Source organism: Suncus etruscus, chromosome 7, assembly GCF_024139225.1.
Source record: "Suncus etruscus isolate mSunEtr1 chromosome 7, mSunEtr1.pri.cur, whole genome shotgun sequence".
NCBI lineage: Eukaryota > Metazoa > Chordata > Mammalia > Eulipotyphla > Soricidae > Suncus > Suncus etruscus.
Window position 1 is genome coordinate 43,381,159 of NC_064854.1, and position 6,031 is coordinate 43,387,189.

Here is a 6,031-nt window from a genome sequence, read left to right on the forward strand (position 1 = left end):
TGGGCGGGGCGTTGCTAAGAGCGGTTGCTAAGGCGGGGCTCGAGGGAACGCTATAAAAGGCTGGCGCTGAGGCTGCTCTCCAGTGAGCGAGACGGTGGTTCAAGCGCAGCTCCGCGCATGCGCGGGCTTTGGCCCCTGTCCTGACATCTGTGTTTTCTGTGGAGTTATTTTTGGGGAGCCGAGGAAGGCTGCGCTCCCAGGGGGCGTGAGGAGAGGCTGCGGGCCCGGAAGTGGCTGGGCGTGGGGGAGGGGGGCTGCTTCCTCAGGCTTGCCGAGCTCCCCCTCGGAGCGTGAGGCGAAGGAAGGAAGCGGCCTCTGGAGGGCTCAGGGCCTCACACAACCTCCCCGAGCTGCTGGTTACCGGTTTTATCCTGCTTTGCCCGGTTTTATCCTGCTTTCCCCGGTTTTATCCTGCTTTCCCCGGTTTTATCCTGCTTTCCCCGGTTTTATCCTGCTTTCTCGACCTTGGCAGCAGAAACTAACTGCCACAGCCTGTCGCTGGCGTCGGCCAACCGTGCTCAGTTTTATTCTTATTTCCGCCCTCTTGTTCTCTGCCTTTCCTCTCCACTTCCACCTCTTGTTTCCTAAATATTCCCCAGCAAGACGGCCCTTAAGCAAAAGAAAGGCCGTGGCAGCAGGAATAGCTTATCTAGCAGCGCTTGGCCTCCAAGAACCAGCCCGGCCCCTGCCTTGCCTTCCGCGCCATGGAAACGCGCCCAGTGCTGCGCATTGCGTCATTGGAAGGCCCCGGGGATCTGAAGGAGTCCCTTCAGAGCTCATAATGCCGAGTTGGTGGGATTCCTACCCTCGGAACCGTTGAAAAGCCACTCGTGTGAAAAGAGAAGCAGTTAGGAGAAATCTGTGTCTACCAACGTTGCATGAACTCACTAGATGGCCTTCTCTGCTCTTGAGCTGGTTGGCCAATGAACTACTTCTGAAGGGAGCACTTCCAAAAATTTCTTGGAGCTGTTGTTTGGTTCGAACAAAAATGGAGTTTCAAGGTCTGGCTAGCTAATAGGTTTTAACTGCCATCTTTATTTCACTTAACACTAGGAGAAAAATGAGAAAGGGGGCCTTTATGAAGATTCCATTGGATTTATTTTTAAGGAGAATGATGATGATACAAAGGGGGTGTCCATAGGTGTGTCTCCACTCTATATACTTGGAACCCTGCTGTAAATCTCTGTAGCTCTTCATTCTCTGGTCCTTGATTAAAAAAAAGAAAGAAAAAGAAAAACATCTGAGCTCTGAATCCTGGCTTCTTTGACTCATGACTACTTTCTGGACATCAAATATAGCTTTTTTCAAGGTCTGGGATCTTCCCTTCCTACAAGTAACCAGAAATGAACAGTTTGGGTTTACATGCAATGTGGTTCTGCCAGAGTGCATGCCTGGCTTGTCTGAGGCCCTGGGTTTAATCCTAGGCACTGAAAAAAAATAAGAAAATGCATTTTATACATGAATAGTTGAAATATGGGGCCAAAGTATAGGGATATTACACTAGTTTGATCCTAGGGACTGCATATTGTCTCTCAGCACCTGTGGTCTTCGACCACACAGCCAAGAATAAGCCCTAAGCACCACTGGGTGTGGCCCCAAACAAAACCAACAAAAAGCGAGGTGAAGTCTGAATAAAAACATCTTATTTCTCAGGGCTGGAGAGATACATGGAGGTAAGGCGTTTGCCTTTCATGGAGAAGGTCATCGGTTAGAATCCCGGCATCCCATGTGGTTTCTCGAGCCTGCTGGAGTGATTTCTGAGCGTAAAGCCAGGAGTATGTGTATGTTTGGGCCACACCCACCAGTACTCAGGGTTACTCCTGGCTCTGCTCAGAAATCATGCCTGGCAGGTTCCAGGGATGCTGGAGATCAAACCTGGATGGCTGCATGCAGGCAAATGCCCTACCTACTGCACGTACTATCACTCCAGCCCTATTTCTCATCATTTTTAACATTAAATTTCTACTTTCAAACAATACCCAAGTACTGAAAAGCATTTGACATTTAAAATAGGCCAGAGCAATAGTATTGTGGGGTGCTTGTCTTGCACACAGCTGGCCTGGGTTTGGTCCCTATGATCCCATATGGGCCCATGAAACTGCCAGGAATAAGCCCTGAGCACTGCCAGTGTGCCCCCCTTAAAAAGGAGACTATTCATTTTCAAATATTCTAGTTTCCTGAACAATATATTATCGGTGGTTAAACCTTCGTGATGAACATAGAGCATCAGTCCCAAAACGAATCAGGAGAGGCAGTTGATGAGCTGGGCGATTCTGCATATGTAGTGGTGTCTAGTAGATGATGCCCTATGGTTAGTCTGGCTTGTGGTTATAAACAAGTAGAGATAATCGCCACCACCTTCCCTGCCTTTATGTTAGGGAAAGAAAAGACAGGAAGGAACACTGAGGGTTATGACAGTTAAGTCTCCAGTGGGTGGGAACCACTTCCCCTACTATCAAAACAGTGTAGTGTGCATTCTCAGAGGACCATATTTGGTGTCATTTTCAGAAAATCACACTGATTCTGGTCCAACCCACCTTCTCCAGAAGGTTGACTACCTCTGATGTGCTTTATGAGTGGGACAACCAGTACAAGAAAGGCACAGTAAGGCATCCTGGGTGAGGGCAAAGTGGAATAATTGATTTTCCAGGAACTGACAGCTCCAGACAATAAGGCAACCCAGCACTGCAGCTCTCGTGAGCCAAAATGTCACTCTGGTCTGCAAGCTCAGGAAGCAGAGCGGTATACTCTGGCAGTTGCCATAAATGATAGCGAGGGTTTGTAAACTGGTGAATTCACAGACTATATCCATGTGTGAAATGCTAGTGTACTTCTGTATTTTTGGCCACGTCTGTGCTCAGAAGGGAGCAGATTGTTATTGCTGTGTTTGTAACAAAAGACAATGGTACAATGTGACTCCTCCCAAGCCACAGACGCAAAAAAAATATAACTGCTATAAACCCCCAAATTGGCAATGTGTGACCTTAGAGATGGCTCCAGCTCCAGGAACAATGAGGTCAGATCCTAGGATGGAAAAAACAGCTTCTAGCAAGAACTGTATGACCCACACTGGGTGGTGGATGGAGATGGGGGTAGGGTGAGAAGGTGGAGCCTGAAGCAACGACTACAAATGATTGGCTGCTAGAGAAGACAAAACTCCACCCTTCTTCCTTTATTGGATGTAAGAAAACAGGACGTCAAGGGTGAAGTGGAGAAGAGAGCTAGCTGAGGTTTGTGTTCCTTGCAGATGCTGAGAAGGAACATGAGAGGGCGAAGACTAGAATAGAGGTGCAGAGCAGAAGCAAAAGGCTGGAGCCCATAGTCTGTACTGAATATGGAACTCCCCTCTTTGTTGCATCAGCAAGAGAAAATGAACTCTATTCTAAGAGACCTTCAGCAATAAATTTGATTCCCTCTCATTGCCCTATAATAGCTTGTTTGCATGTTGTCAATAGCATTAGTTTCCAAAGCCTTTCTGGCTCTAGTCATTCTTACATCACCACCAAATAATGTTGGTACATGAAAAGATTGTTATTTGTTTTGGGGACCAGAGAGAGAGTCTACAGCGGATAGGGTGCCTGCCTTGCAGGTGGCCGACCTCTGGATTTGATCTTTGGCATCCCACGTGGCCCCCCAGAAACTGCTAGGAGTAATTCCTGAATGGAGAGCCAGGAATAATCCCTGAGCAACTCCAGGTGTGGTAAAAAAAAAAAATCAAAAAAATGAGAATTTTTTTGCTTTGTTTTCGGGCCATACCTAGCGCCCCTCGGGGGTTAATCTTGGCTCTGTGCTCAGAAATCGCTTCTGGCAGGCTGGGGGACCATATGGGATGCCAGGAATTGAACCCAAGACTGTCCTGGGTTGGCTGTGTGCAAAGCAAACACTCTACTGCTATGCTATCAAGCACTCAGGCCCTTGTGTTTTTTTTGTGTGTGTGTGTGTTTTTTGTTGTTGTTTTTTTTTTTTTTTTGTGCCAAAATTGGCATGACACATGCCATGAAATATCTACCAGAAATGTAATATTTCAGCACTGGAAATTTGACAACATTGAAATTTAAATTTTCATTCATCAATAAAACTGTATAGTCATTCGTGAATTATGCCTAATCAAATATTTTTTAGGGCTGGAGAGATGGCATGGAAGTAGGGTGTTTGCCTTGTAAGCAGAAGGTCGATGGTTTGAATTCCAGCATCCCATGTGGTCCCCTGAGCCTGCCAGGAGCGATTTCTGAGCATAGAGCCGGAGTAACCCCTGAGCGCTGCCGGGTGTGACCCAAAAACAAACAAACAAACAAACATTTTTTAAAACTTTATGTATTTATAGTGATTGGTCTTTGAGCTTTATTTATTGATTGATTATTCTTTGGGCCACACCTGGTGGTCCTGAGGGGCCACTCCTGGCTCTGCACTAAGAAATCCCCCCGGCAGGCTAGGGGACCATATAGGATGCCAGGAATCGAATCGGGTCCTTCCTGGGTCAGCTGAATGCAAGGCAAACACCCTACCGCTGTGCTATCTCTCTGGCCCCGCCTAGTTAAATTTTTGAAAAGATTTTTCTGATGCCTTTTTTATTTTACGTAGGGCTTTCCAGAAAAATGAAAGCGGGGTGAGGGGGGGGAGAGAGAGACAGACAGACAGACAGAGAGACAGAGAGAGAGAGAGAGAGAGAGAGAGAGAGAGAGAGAGAGAGAGAGAGAGAGAGCTTGTAAGGGGCAGAAGAGATGTTATAGCAGGTAAGTCTCTTGCCTTGCTCACAGCTAACCCAGGTCATACGTGGTTCCCTGAGCCTCCTAGGAATGATCCCTGAGCATGGAACTTATAGTCAGCCCGAAGGGGCCATAGCAATAGTTCAACAGGTAGGAAGTTTACTTTACATATGGCTGACACACACGCACGCAAACACACAGAGAAAAAGGTGTGCAGGGCCAAAGAGACTATAACAGGTTGAAGGAAGTAAGTAACCTTTGAGCATTGCTGGGTGGGGCCTGAAAACAAAAACAAAAAACAAAACAAAAAAGTAGGGTAAGGGACCAAAGGGATGGCTCAGAAGACTAACACTTTGGGGTGTGGCCCAAAAACCAAGAAGAAAAAAAAAAGGAAGTCAGGTATTTCTTACTCCCTAGTGGTTTTGCTATGTGAACTCAGGAAACTCATCTTCCTGCTGAAAGCACATGCTTTAGAATGCTTGAGCACTATGATTCTGAGATCTTATCTTTGCACACAAGGTGTATTCAAAGCAAAAACTAAAATTCTCAGACTTTTTTGAATGAAAGATTTGTGTCTTATTTGTGAGGGAGGGAGCAGAGATAGCACATCGGTAGGGCATTTGCCTTGCATGAAGCTGATTCAGGACAGCTGATTCGAATCCCAGCATCCCATATGGTTCCCTGAGCCTGCCAGGTGTGACCCAAAAACTAAAACCAAAACCAAAAAAAAAAAAAAAAAAAAAAGATTTGTGCCTTTTCAATGAAAATGGCTGGAGTTGGATAGGAAAAATAGTAGGATACTTGATTTGTGCACAGCAACATGGACTTGATCCCCAGCACCCTATAAAGACCCCCAAGCCCTACTAGGAGTGATTCCTAAGCACAGAGCTGAGAGTAAACGCTGAGCATTACTCAAAAACTGAAAGAAAAAGTGCAACTAAAGAGAAATGAGAGAGAACTGGATAGAGACTTTTTATGCAGTCTGGTATCTATTCTAGATAGAAACCAAGACTTAAAATTAAGGCATTGGGCCTAAGCGACAGTACAGAGGGTGTGGCCCCAAAACCAAAAATAAATACATAAATAAAACAAAAATAAATAAATTGAATACATAAATAAATAAAAATAAATAAACAAAATGATAAAATTAAGGATTGACTCTCTGGATACTCTAAAGTCAGAACAAATTTTAAAATTATTCTTGGGGTTGCAGAGACAGTACAGTGGGTAGAGAGTTTACATTACAAACTGCTGGCCCGGGGCCGGGCGGTGGCGCTGGAGGTAAGGTGCCTGCCTTACCTGCGCTAGCCTAGGAGACGGACCGC